This window comes from Fukomys damarensis, unplaced genomic scaffold (genome assembly GCF_012274545.1).
Source record: "Fukomys damarensis isolate Sample0158 unplaced genomic scaffold, DMR_v1.0_HiC HiC_scaffold_16, whole genome shotgun sequence".
Classification (NCBI taxonomy): domain Eukaryota; kingdom Metazoa; phylum Chordata; class Mammalia; order Rodentia; family Bathyergidae; genus Fukomys; species Fukomys damarensis.
Window position 1 is genome coordinate 46,561,298 of NW_022900928.1, and position 26,716 is coordinate 46,588,013.

The following is a 26,716-nucleotide window of genomic DNA, read 5'->3' on the forward strand; positions in this document are numbered from 1 at the left end:
AAAGCTAAACAGACAATAGAATATCTGGTTGAATAATTCAACTATGAAAAATATCTTAGGGGTATTTATTGTGTACAAAGCACTGTGCTAAGCAATAATGGTGCTACAGAGCTAAGGCAGAATATTTCTAGGAACTCCCAGTTGAAAGAAGTAGAAAGACATACAGTAAACATTCTGATAGGAGGAAAACAGAAAGAAGACTTCTAACAGAGGCATTCAAGGAAAGGATTTTCTAAGCATGGGACAGAAGTAATCATCTATGTCTATCAGGTGAACAAGAGTGCAGGGTTTGCGGGGTCTGGGGACAAAGACAAGTGTAAAGTACAGAAGCAGGTCCCTAAGGTAGAAATATGACTGTGGTGCTAATCAAGGGGCTGGATAAACAACAGGAAGGGAGCTGTGGGACTAGAATAGAATTCAAATAATCTTAGGTTTCAGAAGTGCTGGGGTATCTGACTGGGCAAGAGGGAGCCAAATTGAGAAGAATCTCAGAGTTAGACTACACATGTCAGTAGCAGCTTTTCATATGGTTGCATTGATATCTTAAGTTTGTTAGAGGCAACAGGACAGAAAATGCACAGCTGATTTGCCATGACATATAGGATTGCTGTAAAGATCCCTTGCCTCTAATTTTCTTCTTCCCTGCCTAGTGCCTGAATCTCACTATTCTTTGTGTATAAAATGTCTCTCAGCCTCTCCTGTCCATTTAGTTATTGAGAGTACAGGATGTACCAAGCAATGTGCCAGGCTTGGGAATTTCTACTAAAATATAAATACTCTAGGAAAAAACTTAACTATGGCTTACAGTGAATTCTCCACAAACATATTTTGAATAAATGCATGAGGCCTCTACCATGTTAGCTATCTTAGATAGGATTATGCCTCCAAGGCAGGAAAGAGTCATCTAAGATTAGGAGTTTTACCCCTTGAACATATCTTTCTTGTCATTAATAACTAGTTTTGAGAGAGATGCCCATCAAGTTACACCTGAAATCCAGTGGTATGAGTAAACTGGGGTTTGAATTGTCCAGTTGTACCACAAAGATATTTTGAGAGAATTTATTTTCTTGATTACTTTGGAAAGTAATCCAAGGATTGGAACTGTTAATCAAAAGCTACTACACAAAAGAAAAAAATAAGAAAAAAATTCTGGTGTATGGAAAGTATATTTTAGTCTAAGCCCTAACCCTTTGATTTAATTTGATTCTTAATTATGCACTGGGTCACAGGAAGAACTGGATTCACCAAAGGGAAGAAATTTTTCTGTCATTCAGATGACTAGAAAGAGAAAACACTCTACAAATGGGTAAAACTTCCTGGTACAGCCTGAAAGATAAATCAAAACAGAAACTGGTGACTTAAAGAAACATTTGGCTGCCAAAGTGATGTAATGATCAGAATTTTCCCCTTTTAATCTTTTGCTGCCCCTCTCTCTACTTCTCTCCTAGTCAGCAAACTTCTATTTTTTCCATTTCTGTTATTGTTTTTGGTTTTTGCCCTTGGGTTTCTGTTTTCCTAGGTCTTATTTCTGAATGAAAGGTTGTTAAACCACATAATTTACTTCTGAAAGAACGGAACTATTTTCTTCTCCTTAGCTTGCCTCGTGCCATGCCAACAGGCAGCGCTGCTTAGCGAGAGAAACTGGCAAGAGGATGGGTCTGGAGTGGGGGGCAGTGCAAGGGGGGCAGGCAGGGGGCGGAGAGCACAGCCTGATCAGCCAGGTGAGGCAGAGGCACAGCTAATGAGAAGCATATGCCACCAACCATTTTAAAGGCTGGCTTGAGCCTAAGGAAGTGATGAATTGCAAGAATGTGCTGTGTTCATAGCCGGGTGCTGGCAGAAATAGCCTAGCTAGCGGATAGGATGGAAGTTTTTTTTTTTTTAAGAACTCATTTTTCTTTGTCAGCAAAATGTTCTAGTTTCAAAATTATGAATGATAGACTACCTTTGTCAGACTAATGCTTTCCTTTTTACCTCAAGTTCTGTAATAATATACAACTTATCTTCAAATAAAAGGATGAATGTTTCTACAAAACGGACTTAGATAACTGCAGGGTGGAGTATATCTGGAATATTTTTACTGCGAAGGACAATTTTAGCTTCTAGATTTGCATAAGCAAGGTCCGTTTACACCAGAAGTCCCTGGAGAAGACAGGTAGCATCTTCACGTAGGTCCAGGAACACACCCCTTCCTTTCCTCTTCCCTCCCTTCCCTGCCCTGCCCTCCCCTCTCCCCTCTTGCCCCCACTTTCTTTCTTCTTTCCAGAATATTTGTAAAGTGTCCTGTAAATGTCAGAGTCTGTTTAGAGAAAGATGTGGCGTAAATAAAGCCTGGCTGTGACTGCAACACCTGTGTTCTTCAGGTTAACCAGAAAGTATATAGGGACTCTGACATTTACGCTAAAGTTGTCTTTGTTTCATTCCCAGTATCAGGGCTCCTCACAATAAGTATATTAGATTTTCCTCTTGGGAAAATGTTTAACCCAAGACTGGATCAGGACTTTACACTGGGAAGACTGTAGTCTCCAATTGGAGCTCTTCACAGATGGAGACCAAAGTTTGCCTTTGGTACTTTGTACCTCCCTTCTTAGTTGTTTCATGCTCTGGTTTCTCCTGGTGTCTAATGTAGAACTGGCACTCAATAGCTCACCAAATACTGCAGCTGTTTCCCCCCAAACACACATGTTCTAAATTTTATTTCACTTTCTGCTTAACCAACTCATCTTCCAACCCAAGCTCCAAGCAGTTTTATCTCATATCCTGGTTCTGGCTCTTTACAGAGGAGACCTAAGGGCCGGGGATTTAGCTCAGTGGTTTGCCCGTCTCACAAGAGCAAGGACCTGAGTTTGATCCCCAGTACCAATAAAAAAAGAAGAGACCTTGGGTAAATCACCTCAGTCTCTGAGTCTCAGCTTTTTTATCTTTCAGCAGGAATAAGAAACTTACATTACAAGTACGCTTTTAAAATTCTCTATTGCCTGGCGTGGTGGCGTACACCTGTAATCCCAGCACTCGGGAGGCTGAGGTAGGAGGATCGCTGTGAGTTCGAAACCAGCCTGGACTACATAGTGAGTTCCAGGTCAGTCTCAACTACATAGTGAGACCCTGCCTCAAAAGAAATAAAAAAAAAACATTCTCTATACATGGAATACATAAACATCTAGTCTACCTTTTGGGATATTAATGAATATTCAATAGATACTGTCTCTTCTCTTATTTACCATTCTAATGATCTTCTTCAAGTATTAGAAAAATGACTTGAAGTCATTTTTGTTTAGTCATGCTAAGGTATGAATGAGAAATGAGTTTGTAGCCCATGGTAGCAAAAATGGACCTTTCAGAGTATACCTCCTTCCCAGGATTGGTCTCTGTTCTTCACAATGAGATACAACACAAGCCCTTTAAAAACTTCTTTTAAAGTTTTGAGATGAGGTCTAACTAAGTCACTAAGCTGCCCAGCCTGGGCTTGAATTTGCCATGCTCCTGCTTCGGCCTCCCCGAGTGTTGGGATTACAGGTGTGTGCCACCATACTAGGTTCTTTTTGGGTTTCTTATCCATTCTGTGCTACCTCCAGCCTGTAGGGGTTTTTTTTTTCCTCATTGAGATTATTGGTACATTTTAAGTATACAGTACAGTTACATTCATCATTGGGATCTTGTACCTTTACATGACAGGTCTTGGTTCTCATTTTTTCCCCTTGTCCCTGCCCTCCCTTCACCCCCTCATCCCCTCCCCATTTACAAACCAGTCTCTATGTTTTGTTTGGATAGTTGATATCCACTCTTACTATCCCAGCATTGCAGACATAAAATTTTTCCTGCTTTTGAAAGGTTACTAAGCTTTATATAAACCACAATTAATATTATTTTACTTTATTTAATGGGTGAGCCATATTAACTTGTGTAAGAAAGTTAATGGAAAACAATGAAATCTAAATAAATAAATCAAAATGCATTACAAGATTAGATGATCAAAGAAAACAGTAAATAGTAAATGTTCATTCTCTATTTCCTTTGATGTTCAAAATAAAGTTTAGAAGGATAAAACTATTCTAATCGATCTTCCATTTCCTAGAAAACAAATCTTTTGCTTTCTAACTTAATTCAGGAAGGAAAAATGATTTTAAATATTTTTTTGGCAGATATAGGTCATTTTATTTATGTCAGTTTTTCCCCCAGAGATAACGTTAAAGGAGTTGAAGGAATTAAAGTGAATTAAAATATTTTATTACATTCACCTTCATTGAGTGATTATATGATTGAATAAATTACTTCAACTCTCCCAAAGAAATAGTTATTTTATCTGACAGAACCAGGATTTCTCCATTTTCTTTCTTCCTTCTCTGAGATTGGCACAATCTGCAAGGAAATACTCATTTATAGTCTCCAAATGCCGACATGTCTACATTTCTACATCTCTCCCCACCCCATATGCAAGTTTTAACATTTATTTGACAATTAAACTGTCTAATTTAGAATTTTGCTTGCCAATTTCATATTCCTTCATGGCACAGATCTATGAATTAATCAGAACAAAGTAGGAACGTGCTAGCCATAGTGGAAGAATTTAGTTTAATTTTTCTTCTTGGCAGGAATGCATGTTCAAGAACACTGTACATAGACAAAACATGTAACTACTTTTTCTGGAGAGCTTTTAAATTTCCATTATAATGAACCAGTCAGTGGTGCATCTAATACCTGAAGTAGGAGTCTATTGATTTGAAACCTGTTCTTACACTACTTAGTGTCTTTTCAAGGTAGATAATGAGTTTTAATTACTATTTCCAATAAAAGCACTGTGACGGGATGAGCTGCAGAATGATGACTACAGAACCTGCAAGCTTTGCTCTATTTTTCTTTACTACTCTTTGTACTTTAAGCCCCTTTTTGTCATTCATATTATAAACTATTTCAGAATAGAAAATAGAGGGAAATAAAAAATTCAAATAAAATACAAATTTCCTTTTGTCTCATTTAAATTTAGCATTCCCATTTCAAAAAGCCTCTTTTGAAGATGGGGAAAGGGATCAGGGAAAGAAGAGAGGAAAGAGGGTTTGAAGTGGGGGGTAGAGGGATCAAAAATGATCAAGATAGGATTTATAAGTGCACCAGTTCTCCAAAAGGATTATAACTGTTGTGCATTGTAAATGTACACTAATGAAAAAGTTGTTAAAACGTCCCCTTTTGTTTTTTTCACTAAAAGGAAGTATAAGTAATTTTTAAAGATAATAGGAAAGCCACTCTATTTATAGATTTGCTTAATGGGAGACACACAGTTTATGAGCTTTTATTAAAAATTTATTTTATTAATACATATTTTCCACACACAATGACCACACTTATCATAGAGAATTTGCACCTGTACAAGCCCTGTATGCATAGCTATTGCAGAACAGCATCTGGACCAACTCTTAGCCTCAGCTAACTCTTAGATCTGCCACATAGAACAGAGAGACCTTGGGCAAATCTTGTATTCTAAGATTTGGTTTCTGTTGAGAAATAGAGTTAATAATACCTGCCGATTATAATCAAGGTAATCTAAGCAAAGCAGTTTGCACAGTCTCTGGCATGCAGTGAAAATTTAATAAATAGACACTGCTATTATCATCATCCAGGCATAGAAAAAACGGGTTACTTAATCTTTCTACTTTTTACTATTCCAAATCTCTACCATCTCACGAAAATGTAAAGTGATCTGTGGTTGTCATTGGTGTAACTCATCCTAACTTCTTATAGTAAAGATGGTAATTTTTACTCATAAATCAGAGAAGTAGGGCTTGTCTGTGTTTCTTAAGCATATTGGACCCTATTCACCTGTGTTTGGGATTCATTCACACTCCACTGGAACAGTAAAGTACCATACATCTTTTATTATGGTCTTTTCAGCATTTTGCTTCTTTGATCTCATTTAACCTCCTGACAACCTTGTAAGAAAGGGCAAAACTCAAAAGTTCCTTAGAAGCATGGCTCAGGAGTTGATTTAATCAGCTGAAATCACATAGTTTCACAGAAATTAAAATCCTCTGTGTGTTTATGAACATGTGTGTGGGTTAGAGAGCTGCCTAATTTTATAAGGAAGTAATTGTTGATGGGAGGTTGATATGAAAAGCAGGGATGGTGGCAGGAATCGCTCTGCTTGGCCTTTGGTTGTTGAATGGCAAATATAGCCCTGCCTATCTTTCCACTTGGAAACATATTTGTGGTAGGTATGAGAGGTAAGAATGTGTTCTTAATAAGACATTGCATGAGTTTCTCAGGCTATGTATTAGTAATGATTTCGATGGTGTGGGCTAAGAGTTAACAACATCAACAAAAAAAATCTCCCCCTTTTTTGCATGAGAATCTGACCTTTGGTTAACTTCTTAGCTTGGTTTCCCGGGAAACAGATAAAGATGGTATGTGTTAACAATGTCACTAAGCAACATTGCACATGGTAAAAATGACCCCCCATTGGTAGAGTGCATCTGAACTGGGGGGAACTACAAATGAACTGTCAATACCTGATGGGGACGCTGTTCTTTGAACTTCCTTGAGTGCAACAATTTTTGTAACTAGCATATTCCTGGAGAGGACATAGAAAGCTGCTTCTTTGGGGTTTTAAAAGAGTTATTGATTCCTGTGGGACCTAAATCTTTTTTGCAAAGGCAGTTCTTTCACCTGTGCAATAAAGATCTCATCATCTGGCACTTGAGTTTACAGGGCTCTAAGTAAATTGTAGAAGAATGCTTGGATCTCTCATGCTATAAATCTATAGTTTCTATATTATTTTATTCTGAGTACACTGATATCAAATGTTGTATTAACAATCTTAAAATCTAAGTGTTTTATTTGAGTGCATCAATCAGTCACCGCTACTGGATGTTGCAGGATGCTTTAGTGTCATGGTAATTTTCTTTGGGTAACAGGTTAGGTATGACTCTCTAGGAAGGGATCTGAAAATAATGAGGTCTTTTGAGGTGCTTTTATTTACATAAAGTGAAATTCCTTCATCTATCCTTTCACCCACCTATCCATCAATTCATCTATCCAATTGTTATTTGGAATCTATAATGTGCTAAGAATTGTCCTAGGTAAAAAAATTAATTTCTCTAAATAAGCTCGCATATCTTGTGGAAAGAAAAGAGGTATTATATTGATTATTAATGATAATAGTAATATTAGTGGCTAGTATTTATTAAATGAACTTTATATGTATTATCTCATTTGTTCACAATAATTCTGTGAAGTAGGTGTCATTTTATAGACATGAAGATAAGTAGGTATTATTTAATAGACATTTTATAGACATGACATTGAGGCACAGAGAGATTGCCTCAAAGGTACACCTTTACTGGGCATCTGAACTATGGCAGTCTAACTCCAGCTCTTATGTCTTTAACTAGCACAGTATTTAATGTGTTGTGTACCTAACAGAATTTTTGTTTAGCTCAAAAGATACTTTGCATACATGACTTTTTTTCTTATATTCTATTTTTTTATGTGTGTATAGGAGCTTTTTTTTTTTGTACCAGGGATTGAACTTGGGTCCTTGCACTTGCAAGGCAGGCCACCGAATCGCTGAGCTAAATCCTCAGCCCCATGTGTAGGAGCTTTTGATAAGCAATTTCAATTTTGGATGCTTTCCAAAGTAATTGAAAAGGTAAGTTCACTCAGTATATGTTTTACAGTACAACTGGACAGGTAAATTTTGTCTTTTTTCAGCCTTCTGCCTGGATCCCTGGTTCTCTTGATGCCTCCTGAGTCGTTGCCTGTTTTCTCAGACAAACAGTAATTAGTGGGCTTTCAGGCATTGTGGGAGATAGAAAACTGGTGATAAGAGAGTATTCATAGAAAATTGCTGACTGAAGTCCTTGGCACTAAAGTTTACTCAAGATCTGTATGTCCTGTGCCTCTCATTCTCCATATTATAGAAAAGATTAGCCATTATTAATCTTTACCAAACTATGTTCATATAGAAATAAGTGAGTCAAGAGTCAATCTCCTTTTTGCCACACTGCAAAGCCTCAAATGCAAGTATTCTTCTCATTGCCAGTCTTTACTAGAAATGCAGCCAATATATCCAAACACTTGTCAGAAGGAGAAACCATGATGCTAGACTCTAATTCCTTCCTGCCTATCAGCAACTATTTTGTCTGGTGTCACATGGATGTCTGATGTCAAAACCACTCGGAGTTTCTCTTGGTCTGGGGTCTTAGGGAAATTTCACACTTTGCAAGCTTCTTTTAATACCTAAAAACAGAGAGATGCTCCCCAATCTACTTCCTAAGATGCTCAGATCCCTCACATGTTGGTAACTATTTTTTACTTCTTCTGCTGGAACATTGGGTCCCTCCAGTCTGCCTAGGATGAGGCCTAAAGCAAAAAATTACTATAAAGCGAAAGATCTCAGAAGAAGATCCCACATCAGGTGATGAGGCATGCCTGGCTTGCAAGTCAGGAGGAGGATGGAGGGTAAATGCTGATCTGTTGGTATTGATACCTAACAGAACAAACCAGAACTGCACTGAGAATTCCACTCAGTTTATTCGGTAGCATTTACTGAGCGGGTATCATGTTCAGTTTAGGAACAGAGAGTTACTGCAAGCAATGTCTTCTCTTGAGGAGACATTTATTGTTCATGCAACACAGGACACATTCATCTGTCCATTTTTTTAAAAAAAGGAACGTTGATTTCAAACTCTCATAGAAGAAATGTTCACTACTTCCTCTAGCCTAGAGTCTTAAAACGTCTGACTCAATGAAGAAAAACACTGCCAATTTACCCCTAGAGCCTCCTCCAATGATAATTCTGCAGCAGAGTGATCTTGGTTATCTCAGAAATCCCTGACAGAAATGGAAGCAATATAAATAAACATAAAAGAAAATAGAGGTGCTGTAACACAACTATAAATTACTCTTCCCTAACTTTCTCCCCATCACCAGGGCAAAAGAAGGAAGTTGGTCTCTGTGGCAGAGAATAGACCAGCAGCTGTTGCATATCCTGCCAAGAGGAGAGAGACTTATTATAAATAATAGCCAACAATATGTCCTTTGGGATTGGAGACTCAGCCAATTGAGGGGAGGGGTCTGGAAAGAGAAGAGAGTGCTAATGGGATGGAGGGGTAGCCAACACAGCCGAGGATGAATTAGGATAAAACACTATCAAATTTTCCTGTGTACTTACGTTTCTATTACCTCATTAGGATAATTACATACTGCTACTCCATTTATAAACTAAAAAGGAAATAAGGGGCAGCAAACATTCTCATTAGCAGTGGCTGATGTGAGACATTAGCATACCAGTAAGTCATGTGGGTGAACAGTTAATATGTTGGGAACATCTTTTCTTTCTCTCTTCATCTGTTTGGTATTTTGTCTGCTCTTTGCCTCCTTCTAGCCATGTATGTGTAGTTTTAATTTGGAAATAGAGATGAAGTTGACAACTTCGTGGCTTCCTCTTGAGGGCTTTTCATAGAAGAAATTTATAAAATTTGTTTTACTGTTTTATGTTCTATTAGGATAGAGAGAAAAAGAGGAACTATCTTATAGTAATGCATGAGGCTCTCGCCACTTCCTCTCTACAAAATCATTGCGGGACTTCCTAGTTAGATGTGACCAGAGTTTTAAAACTTTTCATTGCTTAGGATACTTTTCTACATGTGGAGAAATGCTGTTCTTTTCTCAGAATTGTACTTGTAAGTGTCCTAATTCTAAGTTGTGACTCTAAACAAATTTATTTTGGGGGAATACTGTTTATGGATATACTATTAATGTCTTAAATTTTTAATAGCATACTAGGACTATAAAGTTCATCAAGAAATATCTAACTATTGAGGAAACAGGTTGCCCCAAATAAAAAACAACCTGTTCAGATAGTTAAAGTTTGGGTTAAACTAGGATCCAGCATCAAAAGGAATTATATGAAATATGACTATTACATATATATATTTTCTAAGGAAAGTTTAAGAAGGGTCTATTTGATCCATGGATCTTCTAATGAGGGGGAGTGTGGGAATGTGGGCTATGTTAAGTAGAGATCAATTCTGTTAAAAGGGTTCTTCATTGAAAGAACGGGCTGTTTAGCCTGTATTTATGTCTTACACGTGGTTTAAATTTTATATACTTACCCTTTATTCTGACATAACCCTATTTCATCACTCTCTTTTCATTTTCTCTTATATTACCTCTGGTTTTAATTTTTGGTCTCCCAAATGCAGTTTTGCAAGATTATCCTTTCTCAGAAGATGAACGTTTGTTCTCATGCTTGCAAACTAAATGAAAAGTTTAGGCATGTAGCACTGCCCAAAATAGGAAGAGATATGTCTTTCTGATTAGGAAGTATACATTTTAAATATTGATATTGCAGGCAGTAAGTTAGGGAGACTGTATTCTATCTGGGGATTGGGAGGTAGTATTTGCTTAAATCATCAACCTGTCCATTTACTGAGTTAAACGGTGCTGTTTTCCATTCACATTAATTTTTGTTACAGTACCTTAACTGTCCAGCAGGTGGCATCTACTGCAAAACACATAAATTCGATTTGCATTTCAAGACAAACAGGATACTGAAACATTGAAACCTCTCTTAATTGACTTCTACATTTAATACCAAGGGCTGCTGGAAACATAATCAGGAATACAGAATAAATTTCCATTTTTTAAATAAAAGTCCTGCTTTTCTTTAGCCATGAGCATGTACCATCAGGAATACTTAGGCAAACCTTAGTAATTTGAAAGGAAAATGCAGTCAGAATTAAATCCAGAAGCTTTCTGTAAAAGTCTATTACTTTAGTTACTTACAGTGCTAAACAGGTCTAAGTACTAGGGGCAGATCTAGAAAACAGAGATAATCTCAGACTTCCAAACCTCCTCTAAGGGAGGGGAGGGGACAGGCTCCTCCAAGAAGTAAAGGAAAAATGAATATACAAAGCTTTATGGATAGTTACCATACAGGGCCTATTCCTTCTTTACTTTGAATAAAGGGATGGGTGTGATTGAATGACTTCTAATGTTTAATGACACCTTTGCTCCAGTGCTTTGTAAAGCTCACACATGAATACACTGATCCATTTCCAGATGATCCTGGGGCCCCTGTCCTTTTGTGTTGAGCACAAAGAAAAAAGCCAGTGAGGGAGAGACAGAGACAAAGAAACAGCCCATGTAACTAAGCTCATGAACATGATTTAAACAACCAACTTGGTAAACATCAATCTTAGGATGTGTTATGTGAAATGGAGTCATACTCCAAAAGAAATGTTGGCTACATTTTAAAAGATCACTTCATCTAAAGAACATGCCAAGTTGAATTTCCATGCAGTAAGTGATCTTTCTACAAGAAGCTGACAAGACAAAAGCAACAAAGCGAAAAGGTGAAAAATGGCTCATTTGAAAAAAAGTTACAGCATTTTAACTTTTTTTTTAAAAAAGGATCTGGCTCTCTGTTTTTATATTATTTGTCAGGGATGAGTGTGGCTTTGAGAAGGGAGGTAGTTAGAAATCAAGAGATTTGCTGTGCTGCTTTATGTGAAGCACAAAGCTTCACATGGACCTCAGTTTCCAGGTAAGTAATGTGAAGGAGCAAATGAAATGATTGTTAGGTTCACTTTCGGAGTGTATTTGTTCTGAGGGCACATCCCTGCATCCTCGGGCAGTGTCATTACACTCCCGTGTGTGAGCGAGTCACGAGGAGGCACAGCTGGAATTCAGAGAGAGTTAGGTTTTGGCATTCATCAAAATGGAGCCACTGGAAAGGCAGGCGGGACAGAAGTATTTTAGAATCCTTTGAGTTGCATGTCTCCTTTTCAGTTTCATAGCTATTTTCTTAAGAAAATAAAAACAAAACAAACAAGCCCAAGTTTGGAAGCCACAGTCTTATAAATGAATCTGTTTTGTTCCAACTTTTAGCTTAAACATATACTGCATTTTACTATTGTATTCTTTATGTACAGCCCAGTGCACACATATGCATCTTTTTGTTTGGAATTTTAAGATGCCTGATATTTCACAGTTAATATATACAATAGATTCTTCAGAAACTCAGAGTTTGAACATGTGAAGCAGCCGAGTACTGATTTACATGAAAACTGAAAGTATACTGTACCAATAAAATGTATCTTTGACATCTTGGCTCCTAGAGAAACACATTTTCTTTGTTCATTTACAAGTCTACTCTATTTCCACCTCAGATTTAATTATCTTTCCAGTTCTCATTTGCGTATGTGTAGGCTACCATTCAAAATATGCCAAGCCCCACATGTGGGAGGCACAAGTCTTCATTCAAAAAAGAAAAAAATGTGGACAAGCCATTTTGGCTGCATAGTATGCTTTAGACAAAGCCAAAGGATGCTAACTATATTCCAAAAATACCAATGTCCTTGAAAAGAAATATGCTGTTTGGTATATTGATCTACATCTTTAGACTTTCATTATATGCAGATACATAAAAAGTGATGCCTTTTTTCTTATAAAATCATAGGCTGTTGGAATTGAGAAGGACTTTATAGAATAACCTAACCCTACTTGCTCAGTTTACACATTAGGGAAGTGAAGCACAGAGATATCATGATTTTGCCCCAAATCACCCAGAAGCAAGACTAGATTTTTAAAATTTACACATCAGAATCAGTTACACATCTATGATCATCAGATTCTCAGCCTCTCTCTACTGCCATGCATCCTTTCTGTTTCTCTATCTCTCAAATTTATTCTCTCTGTGAAACTAGTGTTCTGAATAATCTTTCAAAAAGTATACCAGCTTTATAGTTACTCTTAATAAGTTTTTTTTAAAGATTCACATTACTATGACAAATGTTCCACTTTCTTTATTTTCTAAATACAGTAACATTTCATTTATTTGGCTTTGGAAGAGAGTGAGGTGTTCCATACAAGTAAATTCTACAGCTCACTGAAACCGAAACTTTGAGCAGAAATCCTTCCTAAAGTGTTTCATATTTCGCTGTCTTTGGGAAGACAAGACACTGAACGTAATTTAACTTTAAAAAAATGACCCAGAGTGATCTCTGAGGAACATTCATTATCATATTGGACCATGATACAGTTCTGTATCTAATTTTCCAGGTCTCCCTTCTAATGTTGGAGAGTTAACACTTTTCACTGCAAGTGATGCTTCCTTCCAACTATCCTTTCCTAATCTCTTTTTAAGCCTGCAGGGCCAAAAATCATATCAGGAGATGCATGAAAAATATGTCTTAAATCTGTTGTCATAGTCAATAAGGCTTCAAGGAAGAGTCTGAGGTAAATCCATGGCTTTAATGGGTGAGTTTTGGAGTCAAAATTTTATATTATTTTCCTCTGGTTACTTCCATGTTTAGCATGATGAAAGGAGGGCTGAGGATGCCAGGCTGTCAGGGCAAGCTGTGGTGGTCCGCTTCAGTCTTGAGCCTTTCACCCTACCCCAGGAGCAGAAAGCAAGCACAGGAACATCTCTAAGTCCAAACAGTTTCTAACAAGAGTTGTTAGATTGCCTCTGTGAGATAATTTGTGCCTGTTAATCTTAATTGCCAACTCAGTTGGATTAAAAGATGCCTGGGGAAGTGACTAGATCATGGGGGTACTTTATTTATCAGCTGAATGTGCTGTTAGGAGATGGGGCCCGGTTGGATGTGGATCACAGTGGGGACATGCCCCTGGAGGGTGTATCTCTTGCTTGTGCTCTTCTCCTGTGCTCTGCTTTCTGGGTGCCATTACACCCTTCCACCATAATTTTGCTTGAAATCAGCTGACCATGGACTGAAACCTCTGAAACCAAGAACCAAAAATATACCTCTCCTCCTTTATGTTGTGCATGTGGAATATTTTGTCTCAGCAGTGGAATAACTGATAGATATCCCTGGTTGAATAGAACAGTTTTCTCTACTCCTTCTTGCTAGAATTTATCTCCTATCCCATGGCATTATCATCCAGTAATCTCATTTTCCACTTATAGTGTGACCCACTGTTGAATCCTGTTACCACACCCTTCATATAACAAGACTTCATGTTTTCCCTACAACAGCTCTGAGAAGTTGATGCCACTGTCTTATTCTAAAGGAGGAAAAAGAGGTATAGAGTTCAGGCAATTTAGGAAGTAGGGAACTAGGACTCTTAGCTCGACTTTCTTTGCCACAGAATTTATGTGCTCAAGATGGTAACTGCAAAACTATGACTAAAATACATGAGGGAACTTCTTAGTCACTTTAAATCTACACTTGATATAGTACTAGATTATAAGATGAAAGCCGCCTGATCAGAGATGGGGAAAAATGAAATGAATAGCACTTCTCAGAAGAAGTACAAATGGCTAATAAACCCATTAAGTTTAACATCACTGGCCACTAAAGAAATACAAATTAAAACAACATTGAGATTCCATCGTATTCCAGAAAGAATGGCTAGCAGAAAGAAATCAATAACAAACGTTGGCAAGGCTGCAAGGATAAAGGAAACCCTCTACATTGTTGGTGGGAATGTAAACTAGCACAAACACTATGGAAATCAGTATGGAGATTCCTCAAAAACTAAAACTAGAAATTCCATGCAACCCAGCTAGTCACCTTCTAAGTATCTTCCCAAAAGAGTTAAAGGTATAATATTACAATAATAAATGCCTATTGATAGTTATAGAGACATAATTCCTAATAGCTAAATCTTGGAAGCAGTCTATATGTCCATCAACAGATGAATGAATAAAGAAAATATGGTATTCATACACAACGGAGTACTACTCTGCCATAAAGAATAATAAATTTGATTGGATTATAGGAAAATGAATGCATCTTGAGAATATAATGTAAAGTGAAATAAATTAGACACACAAGCTTAAATATTGCCTGGTTTCTCTTATATGAGTTCCAAAGTATAAATAAAAAGCAAAATAAAAGACATATAATAGGAAGTAATGAGATAAATCTTTCTCAAATGAGAAAGAGATAGAGAGATAAAAGGAGGGCACTTTTCTGGAAGGATTCATGGACATTGTTGAAGAGCAGAAAAAGATGGTTGCTTCAGTGCCAGAAATTCCTAGGGAAAAGCATAGACATTTCACAGAGCTGAAGGTAAATCACCTGAGAAAGAAGTTTGCCCAAAAGATGCTTCGAAGGGCAAGAAGAAAGCTCATCTATAAAAAAGCCAGGCACTATCATAAGGAGTATGGACAGATGTGCAGAATTGAGAATTGAATAGCTAGACTGGCAAGAAAACCTGGCAACTTCTATGTACCTGCAGAACCCAAATTGGCTTTTGTCATCCGGATCAGGAGTATCAATGGTGCGAACCCAAGGGTCCACAAGGTGTTGCAGCTTCTTCGCCTTCACCAAATCTTCAGTGGTACGCTTGTTAAGCTTAACAAGGCTTCAATTAACTTGCTGAGAATTGTGGAATATTGTGTGGGGGTACACCAACCTGAAGCCAGTAAATGAACTAATATACAAGCCTGATATGGCCAAATTAATAAGAAGCGAACTGCCTGACAGATAACTCATTGATTGTTCGATCTCTTGGGAAATATGGAATCATCTGCAGGGAGATTCTGATTCATGAGACCTATACTATTGGAAAAATCCTTAAAAGAGGCAAGTAACTTCCCGTGGTCCTTCAAATTATCTTCTCCACAACGGAGAATGAAGAAAAAAGATCACTCATTTGTGGAAGGTGGAGATGTTGGAAGTAGGGAAGACCAGATAAACAGGTTTATTAAAATAATGAACTAAGGTATCTACCAAGTTGTTTTTCTGATTTGGTCAGTTAATTAAAAGTATCTTCCCCCCACCAGAAAAAAAAAAGAGATGAAAGGAGGGGAATAAAGGAGGGAAGAGGATGAAAAATAGAATTATGATGTGTTATGTAATATATACCAACTCAACACAGGGAATTTTGAGCTGCAAACGTGTACTAATAAAAAATAACCCTCCAGTTGATCTGTATTTATGCTTATTCTTTGTCCATTAACAGAATTAGTCATTTTTTTCAAGCTTCTACTGTACTTCCAATTTTTCTATGTATGCTTTATGGTGAATTGTAACATCGAGGAAAACAAAAAGAAGACTGTGTTGTGTAATAAATACAGAATAGATAATATGGCTGTGTTTCATGCATTCCAATAATGTTTACTGGAAATAGTCAATAGATAGACATTCTCCTAGTCACCAAAAACTCTGAGATAGATAAAAAGTTTCCTTGTCTTTGAGTATCTGATAAGTCCTAGGTGACAGGCGAGCTTATAAGCAAAGAACTAGACAAATGTGTTAAATGTTAAAAGCTGGCAGGGGAGCCTAAAATTTAACTCTAAGGAGAAGATGATCATTGAGCTTGATCCGAAGAGTTGAGTAAAGCCGGAGGGAAGGGGAAGAGAATTTCAGGTAAGGGCGTGAGTGAATGAAAGTGACTCATATGGTGTACTCTCCAAGTGGAAGCCATGAGCTGATGCGCAGAAATGAAATAAGAACTTTGTATGTTGAAGTTGAAAATAGCTTCGTAAAAACTTCCATCCTAATAATAGCCCTTTGCATATACAATGAATAATTAAATAAGTGTATGACTAAATATCTTTGCACAATTATAAGCAGACAAACATGCAATTGAAATTTTAGAAAAAGCTAGTAAATTTTACACCACATTGAAACAGTGATTTTGATATACCAAATAAGACTCAAACAATTTGGAACCTATTTGTGTGTTTTTAATATGACCTCCAGGCTAGGGGTATAGCTCGGTGGTAGAGAGCTTGCCTCATTTGTGCAAGGCCTTCTGTTCAAACCTTATTTCCACTAAACAAAGAAACAAAAAGCTCATTTCATCCATTTATAAATTTTTGTCCTTGAGTTTGTAAGCAGATCTAGACTTTTTGGGCCATATGTCTTGATAAATTTTATTTATTTTTTTTGTCTTGATAAATTTTAAAGAAAGAAGTTCTATTTACATTATTTCCCAGTACAAAATCACCCACATAACCATTTTATGGCATTACAACTAGAAGTAATAGCTATGCAAAGGTCCCTGATCTTACCTAATGAAAAGAAAAATGTGAATTTAAGTGAAAATTACATTATATTGAACTTCATCCATGAGTGTAAATGTGATGTAATTAGTTAAGGCTGAGGTCCTTTTTCTGAAGACCAAGTGCCATATTCAATGTTACTACTCCATGTGAGAAAATTAGAGTTTGTTGTAAATAAAATTGTCTCTTTAAACCACTGCTTAGTTTTAGTTTATGGATGGTGTGGGATCTAAAAGAGATATTCCTTTCAAAAATATGACAAAGCAGTAGCTCAGTGGATAATACAATTATTTTACTGAAGAACAATTTACTTTTCATAAAACAAAAAAAGTAGCATTCAATATCTTGCAATGAGAAATTAAACCTAAGACAGCTAATGATTTTTGAGTCCAATGAAAAACTGAACATAAATCAGCTCTTTTTATCACTAAGTTAATTCTGACTCTTAAGAAATTGTCTGAACTTGTTTTAAGAGGAGTAATAGATTTTTTTTGGATTATAGATTGTCTGATTGCATTGTGCTGCTGCTGCTGCTGCTGCTTCTTCTTTCTCTTCCTTTTCTTCTTCTTCTCCCACTCCTTCTCCTCCTCTCCCCCCGCTCCCCCTTTCCTTGATGATGAGATAGTACAGTTTCAAATGCTGTGAAGAACAAAGTCCATATGACACTGAGCAACTGAAGAGGACTGCATGATGTTTTGAAACGAGCTAACGGTAAGCCCGTAATTCAGGTTCCTTTTTGGAACAGTGTATCAGAAGAGGAAAATACAAAGGTAAGAAGCAAGTTTGAAAAGATAAATATGGCTCCCTACTAAGTACATCTGCTGTTCAAATAGCAATAAAAATCTGAAACAAGATTCATTTCCTTGGGACATAGGCTAGTTTCCACATGAGGGTAATCATCTTCATCATGGCATGATGAAGAGTGGAGGATCCACAAACCCTACAAGTCAAGTCACTTTTTTCCTAGGTTAAAGGTGTGAAACCCTATAATTCAGAATTTTGAGAGAAAGTTTTTTTTAAGTAAGAAATGTTTGCCTTGTTTCCTTCCTTTTTCTATTTTTTCTTCTTCCATAGGTATAAATATAAGGAAAAGAAGAGGAATACATTTCCCCCTCCTTTTCTAGTCAGTTTTAATGAGAAAAGCACTTTGATTTTGTGTTTATTTGGTGTTCTTGTTGCTTACAGCAGTCTGAGCCTCACGAGTGCACACAGGACACTTTCTGATTGACTAGCTGATTGCCCATAGTAACAATAATGCTAACCAAAAACAACAAATCTGACTGATGGGTTAGTTAACTTCGGGGAACAGAGGACTCTTCAAGGCTGTGTGGGACTCATTTACTGAAAACCTGTTATGTTCCAAGTAAGGTGAATCAGATGTTTAATGTGAAAACAGAAGCACTTTACTGAATCCAAGCCTCATAACAAAGCAGAAAATCATCACATTGTGAGAGAAAAGTTCCACTTTTGGCATTGGGTAAAGGAAAAAAATCTTTAAAAGAAAAAAATGACTATTTGAATAATTGTACTTAAAAAAAAAGTCTTCTCTTTGATATTCTTCCTTTTCATAAATTTAATCACTTAAGAAAAAATAAGTAAAAAGCAATGGAGGGGTTAGAGTCGGGCACATATATTCTTTTGGGGGGAATTTTAGTTTGTGTCACACAGAATGACTAAAGGAAACAGAAAACTGAAAGTTGCTTCAACTGTGATGTGACATTTATAATAAATGATTCACTCTTGTATTGTCCAGACACCAGGCGATTTAACTGGTAATGCCAGTGGGATGATGTAGCATTTCCTGTGCTGTGTTAACTTTTCAATAAGCATGTAGACATTGCAGTGAAGCATAGGTAAAAAGTTCACAGCTGGAGGGGGCGTATAGGAAGTGTTCTGCAAAGCTATAAGCTTACATAGGCATCCAGCTGGAAATAACTTTGGAAGGATGGAGGAGGGTACAACACATGGTAGTAATTTGAAATTTGCAGAACATGGATTTTAGGGGCTACAATAGGGTGGCAGAGTTTTCTCTCTAAGGGGCTGAAATATGGAGTGAGAGTAAGAGTATTCTGGATAATTTTACTTAAAGCATCTGGAGGGGGAAGGGACCCTCACTGTCATCAGCTTTCTTCAGCTTTATAATTCCCATTTTTGAGATTGTCTCGAGAGTAACCAACTAGATTAAGGTTGTTTAGTTCTTAAAATTTCCCCTAGAATTCTGTACGTAATAGCATTTTTTCTTCCTGAGTTTTCTTTAACTGTGTGCTTATCTTATCCCTCTCCTCCCCTTCAGTCTCTTCCACTACGAGATTATAACAGTCTTAATGTAAGGAATAATGTTTCACTTATTTTGACTGCACTGAAACCAATATGATTATGTTGCTAACTCCTATCCCTTCCCAGAAAAAGCCTTTCAGTGGCTTCTCATTGATGTTAGGATAAAATCTAAACAGCTCTCTTTAGCAAGGCCCGTATTTATACAAAGTCCTTTACCACTGGGTCATAGGTGAGTCCATGCCCTGTTAACCTCTCTGGCTTGTCACTAGCCTTTCCTTCCCCTCTTCCTTCCAAGGCACTTCTTGGCCTTGTGTGTGCTGTTCCTGTTCCTGTCCCCTGCTGTCCCACCTTTCTCTCTACTCCATCTCTTGCTGCATCTTCCCTCAGGCATATAATTATCTTCAGGAACTCTTTTCTACTGCTCAAAGTTTTGCATCCCCGGACTTCCTTATGCTCCCCTCCTGTAATTTACTCTTTACTTCTATTATTTACTTAGTATCTGTTTTTTCACTTAATTAGAAGTTCTGGGAAATCCAGGGAGGTCTCTGCCTCTTTCATTGCTCTTCCTAGCATACCTAAGCCACGAAACTTAGGTGTACAATTCTAGTATATGAGAACTCAGTAAATTTTTTTGAGTAAGTGAATAGTTATCAGTTTAATAACCACCATAGACTAGGTGCCAAGTATGTGCCAGTGAGGATGCTGGAAACATGATGGACATTTGCCATTAAATCATCACAGTGGTCATAGGAGTAAGATGTATTATTACTTCTCTTTATAGGTCAGGAAACCAAATCCTAGGGAGTTAATTGCCAAGACTACCTACTCAAAATGCTGAAATTTGAGCCCAGCCCTCTACCCAAAGCTTATGGCTTTAAATGAAGTCTTTTTATTATATATTTGTTTGTTTGTTTATTTATTTTGTGGCCCTAGAGGTTGAACCTATAGCCTTTGCATTGAGCTACATTCCCAGACCTTTCAAAAAACATTTTTATTTCTAGACAAAGTCTCACTGAATTGCTAAATTGTCAGACTGGGCTCAGACGCTCAGTCCTCTTGTCTCAGCCTCACAAAGTACTGGAACTACAGGTATGCACTACCATTCCTAGCTGAGCCACATTGTTTCTTAAATAGCTACTCAATAAATGTTGATTTTAACTTAACATGGTGGGGCAATTCTGTAATTCCAGCACTTAGGAAATTGAGGAGGAGGATTTTGAGGTCAAGACTCTATCTAAAAAATAAATAAATAATTACTCAGTTTTTTAAAGGGTAAAAACAATATATTAGTTTGTTTTCTATTCTCTGTGTTATTGTTCTTGATTTGAGTTCATGTGATTAGAGCTATTCCTAATCATAGCAAATGTTTCTAAATTCTATACCCAGATCCAGTTCAAGTTTGCTCTTTTTAACTTGTAGATACAACATCTGCTGGACTGGAGTTCAACCAAGGGCCTAGGTTCTGCTCAGATGTTGTCTATGTTAGAGCGAGGTGAGTTCATGTGTGTGTAACAAGGCAGGGGTGGTCAGGGTGTCTTTCTCCCGGCTTCTGAGTCTCATGGCTATCTGGCTTTAGGATGCTATTGCAAGGCAACATCCAACTCTGTTTTCCTAAATATATGGATTCAATATAGCCTTTCAGTGGCTTCCTCTTGCCATTAGGATAAAATTTAGGTCAGTGTCAAGGTTCCCAAGAATGTTAATATTTACTCCTGAAAATACAAAATTAGGTCATGGCAAAAAGCTCAATATAAGAAACTCAGCTAGCACGGTGACTCAGTAATGGACCATTTTTGTTCCTCAATAGGTCATCAGTGTTCTTGGACAGAAGAGTGGGAGCATAAACTATGTAACTACTGGTAAAGTCTGCTCTAGAAAATGATTCATACATTGGTCAGGTTTACTCTAGAATATATTGATTAGAGAAGAAAACTTCTAATCCTTCAGATTCTGTGGGAAGGAACAGTTGATGAAATATTTATGTAAGTGATTCTGATGGCTTGTCTGAATGCTGAAAAAACAGTTTCGCTGCATACATATAAAAAACTCAAGCTTTGGATTCAAAATGTAACTAAGTCAAGTCCTTTCTCTGTCCTTATACCTTGGGCAAATTTCTGGGCTAACTAAATTCAGTTTCTTTTTTGTATATAATAAATTCACTATTATATTTACTCAAGGAAATCTCTTCAGACTACATAATATATTTACTCACTGTATGATTTTGTGCAAGTTAATTAACCTTGGTTCACCTCAATATGTTGTAAAATGTGGAAGACAATAATATTTTTCCCCAAATACTGTTTTTCCCCAAAATAAGGATTAATTGAATTAACAATGTAAAATACTTGGAATTAGTACCCAACACAGAATAAACCTTCATTTGCTTTTAATTATTATTGCTGTTACAATCTTAGAAACAAGTGATATTTTTCACTTTTAATCCAGGAGCTTCCTATTTTATATACTTGATCACTGTTTATCATTTTGCTTGAATTCTAAGTAGAATAAAGGTTGAAAGTTTAGAAATTATTAGAATCCATGCCTTAAATGAAGTCAAAATCTCAACAAGAGACTGTATTCTTAAGAAACTAGAAAGAATGTTTTGTGTCAAAGTTGACAGGAAATTGCTTATTTCCTAAACATAAAGTATCTAACTTTTTAAATGATTTGGAAAATGTCCTGAGTATATGCCTGATGGATTTAAAAATGCTTAATCCCACTTAAAAAACACTCCAAGAAAAGTCACTAAGAAAATTGTCCTTGTTTTATCTCACATTTATTCCAAAACTAAGATAAAGAAATAGAAGTTCTTGTCATGTACCCAGGATAGCAATTGGTATTAGTTCTCGTGGCACAGCGGGGCAAATCTGTGTATTTTCTTTTTTTTTATGCCTTATACACAATACCGTGTGTGTGCCTTTCTCTAACACTTACATACACAAGTACATGCATGTGCACAGAAAAGAAAATAAGCAAATCTTAGTGTAGCTGTTAGTTTCCTAAAGTTCTTTAGATGACAACATAGAGACACTACCAAGAGGAATCACGATTCATTTCTTAACTCTCTCCGGTCTTGTCTGATTCTGTGGAGCTTCCATTTATGTGAACTTTTTATGTGCCAGGAACTATGGTAACTTCTTAGTACAAAATGTATCACTTAACACTTATAATAATCACGTGTGGTAAATATTATTTCCATTTTTACAGGTGATGAAACGAGGAATTTAAATACTTTGATAGCGGTCACAGAGCCAGGGATTGGCAAACTCAGAATTTGAAGCCAAGTATGTCTCACTACAAAGCTGGTGCTGTTTATTACTGCTCTGCTTGGCACTGAGAGACCCTACGGACAGCACTGGTTACCTTTTGTGTTTGGCATAGAGAAAGTGGTTAGGCTCCCCAGACCCATGGTTCTGCTCCCTGTTTTCTCCCCAACCTCTTCCAAGTGAAGATTGAGAACTCACTCACAGACAGGTTACTGTAACAAGGAATTATTGAGTTACGCATCTCTTAGAGTGGAGCTCAGCAAGCAGAAAAGCCAGTGGTTCTTCAGAAATCCCACCCATGGGAAGCAGTTTGGGCATCTTCCTTTATTATGTCCAGTGCTAGCTCTTCACACCATGCCCAGGCCTTGCTCTTAGGTCATCAGTGCTGAGCGGTCCTGTCACTAACAGTGACAAGTGTGTAACTAGTGTCCTTGTGTTCTGAACAGCTCACTGGGGCTAGCACACACTGCCATTCTGAGGCACAAGGCAGATATAATCATGTCCACAGAAGGACTATCAACATGTTCTTAAGGAATTCTCTGCCTTCTCCTTGGAACCTCAGCTATACTGCAGCTCAAGGTGTGTGGAGAAGGGAAACAGAAGGAAAATATGATTTCATAGGTGGGCTAGACAAATACATTTTATTTAGCCTTGCTCCATCTATCTTTGGACATAGCACATGTTCTTTATTGATGATGGATCTAATGGTTTCCTTCTACAATAACTGACCTAAAACGAGACCAAATTTTACTCAATTCAGACTTCAAGGGATGGATTATATTTCATAAGGAGTAGGATAAAAGTCTGTTATGTGTTTAGTGAATATTGGTTAAGCATTTACTGTGTGCCAGACACTGAAGAGCTGGGACTACAGTAGTAAGTGAAAGTGAAAAGGCAGCTATTTTCAGGTGCTTAAATTCTACCCAGGGCAGATAGAAAGAAGTGCAAGTAAACTGACTAGTGTGCCTGAAGGTGCTAAGAGCTATGGAAAAAAATTAGTCTGGATGGAGAGAGAGAGAGAGAGAGAGAGAGAGAGAGAGGGAACTGGCATTGTAGTCTTTGAGTTGGGCACGTTCTCGTCGTCGCATTTTGGGAAGGCAGGTGTGGCTGGAGGATAGAGAAATAGAGATCACAGTCTAGAGCACACATATTAGCTTATAGGCAGGTCTTGTAGGGCTTAGCGATTACTTTGGCTCATACCCAGTGAGATGGGAAATCCGAGGAGCAATGTTGAGGGTGGAGGAGAGGGACAATATGTCAAGATACACATCATTCTTTCCTGAGATCATTGTGCTACACTATAAGCATCTAACTTGCTTTCCGAATCAGGCAAGTTAGCCTTTCCCTTCCAAACTCTTTCTTCTGCTGCTAAACTCTCATTTTCATACTTTTTTTTCTTTTTGTCGAACCATAGCATCATCAGGGTCAATGCTCTTCTGTCCAGTACAGCCTGACACTATTTTAAAAACAACTCTTTAAGACAGGGACTGCCTTTCAAAATGCCTTCTTCCACACAACAGAGCTTGCATTTAGAGAAGTAACAAGGGACCACTTCTATGGAAGCAAATGTGTTTCTTGCAGCCAACACCACAGCTCTATAACAGTAATGTTTCTATCTTAGAAAATAAGCCTATTATGTCAGCAACATGATCTCCGTACTATATGCAGGATAAGTAAGGATTCAACTAATGAAACATTTTTGCCAATTATGTCCTAGTAGGGTTTTTTAAAAAATTATCTTTTAAATCTGTTATTAGTAAGCAAGATTTAGAATATCAAAATTGCTTTAAAGATTTGTTAAGAATCTTGACAGGGCCGGGTGGCACATGCCTGAGGTCCCAGCACTCAGGAGGTCAAGGCAGGAGGATCACCTCAAGTTTGAGGTCAGCATAGTCATCAGCATAGTGAGGGCTACACAGTGATCTCAAGGCCAGCCTGAGCTACACAGAAAGACCCTGTCTCAAAAAAAAAAATTTTTTTTTAAAGATCTGTTAAGGAAAGAGAGGAAATGGTTATATAGCAGGGTCTATTGGATACTTTGAGCATGGTATTTCACATTAATTTGCATGTTAGATATGAAAATATGTATCTCTGACTGCCTCTTTTGGTTTAGTTTTCATTTCAAACCTATATTACTTATACATTCCCAAAGAACTTCAAATACCATATTCTAGAAGCTTGTGGTTTCAAGTTGCTGATTTAAAGTTCTTCCTGACCTCTATACTAAATTTTAACACTTTTTCCTGGTTTGTTAGCCTCAGGGTGATGACAAAATCAAATATACTTATAAATAGGTCAGAAAAATTGAAAATTCTTTCCTAGGAAATAGGTAGTTTTATGAATAAAATACCTGCCAAAGTTATTTTTTTTTAACAACCCTCTCACTGACATTTCTGGTTCAATAAATTTTCTTCTTAATATAGCTAAATGTCAACAAACTTGTTACTACTTAATTATCTGAGTATCTTGAGTCATAATAACTATGTACACATCACTTAACTTACGAAATATTTTCTTGATTATACTCACTATTTTTACAAGAATCCTTAGCTATAGGGCAGAAAACTATCTTTCTTCTGCTGATTTTCTCTACTGCAGTAATTGACAAGGGTTGATTTTTCTTCTATATTACATAAAAACTCTTCTTTTTCAGAGGTGGAGGTCTGCAAAGCAAGTCCATGAACTCCCCCGGTCCTGGCATTTCCTCTATAGTCCCCAATTTTGATACAAACTAGATTTTCCTGGGGAAAGCTTTAAAAACAATAGAAAAGATGCTGACTCTAAAAGTGAAGATTTACTGTGTTAATTTTTCCTGTGTGTCAGTGCATTTAAAAAAGTATGTATTTTAGCTTGAGAGTTTCAGACCCAAAAGGAAGGAGAATTATTTCTCTCATTCTCTCTTCCCTTTACTTTTACTTCTGTTACATTTTTACTTAAAGCATTTGAAGTATTTCTATTTTTAAATTAAAATAAACAAAGACAATTCCAGATAAATCATACCATAACTTTAAGAGAAATAAAAATACTATAAATTAGAGAAAAATCATATTGCTTAGATCTGTACTTCTTGATTAATTTAGATTTTCAAGTTCACTTTGCAACCACAGGACACACATAGTTATAAATTCAGTGAAGACTATAGATACATCTCAAGGCTACAACAATCTGAGTTTTTTCTGTTCTTTACCTCTCCCCTGATTAATTTGTTGTTACTTCAGCTTTCTTTGTGCAGCTGAGACTTGAACGCACCTGCCAGGTGGAACTAGGCATATATATAAAGGCTAAAGGACATCTGGGTGGGAAAAAGCAGGTAGAGGCTTGAACTGTACTCCTAATTTATGTTGTTATTCAGTAATATAGGCAGGATAGCAGAAGAGTCAGATAGAAATCAAGTTGTCAGGAGGGCTGGAGCTTCTTAAAGGAAAGAGCTCTATGAAGAATTGTAGGATGTGGCATAAACAGGGTGACTGAGCAATAAAACCAGTGGGTCAAAGGATAATGGGTTTACCCACATGACAACTGAGACCTGTAGGTATCCTGAATCAGCTAGTTTAGCTGTGTATGGTGGAGGCAAAGACAGAGCTGTGTGGAAAGAAAAAGAGATGTCATTTGAATTGAAATTCATTTGGGATCCAAATTAATGTGGGAGATGTGTTACCCTAGGCCAGGTTGGCTCGTGGGGTCTGCCATGTAGCTTAGAGTGACAGGTAGTACTAAGTAGTTTGTCTTACTGACTCAGGAGAGCATTTCAAACTCTTGTTTTGGACTTCCGGATTCCTACAGTATAGACAGAACTAGGGGTCACTACAACCAGAAGACAAGAATTCAATTCTCAATGAGAAGATGGTATGAGAAGGTTTTGACTTGTGTTTCTGGTTTTGATTTTATATGGCCTCATTTATACTGAGAGCCTGAAAAGACTTATGGCTATTTAGGTACACTGTATGTTGGGCTATCCTTTTCATTTCCCAGTCATCAGACTTCACCTTTTCCATCTGTATTCATCCAAGTGATGTGTTTTCTCTTTGTGCCTTGGTCTCTCCTGCAGGAGTCCAATATATAAAAGAGGTCAACATGATTTATTGCCACTGGCCATTCTGAAGATTGGCTGTCTTCATGGGCAGTACATCAGACTAGTCACAGTCACAGAAAAATCACTTCTCAAGGCAGCTTTCTATAATTACATCAGGAGGAGGAGTCC

General features: G+C 37.2%; 1 protein-coding gene and 1 pseudogene across 1 annotated transcript in view; one reads left to right on the plus strand and one right to left on the minus strand.

Annotated features, from left to right (window-relative positions):
- The window catches only part of Maml2 (mastermind like transcriptional coactivator 2), a 329,986-nt gene that overhangs the window by 56,688 nt on the left and 246,582 nt on the right, over positions 1-26,716 (minus strand). The window lies entirely within an intron of this gene.
- LOC104868738 lies at positions 14,946-15,686 on the plus strand (annotated as a pseudogene).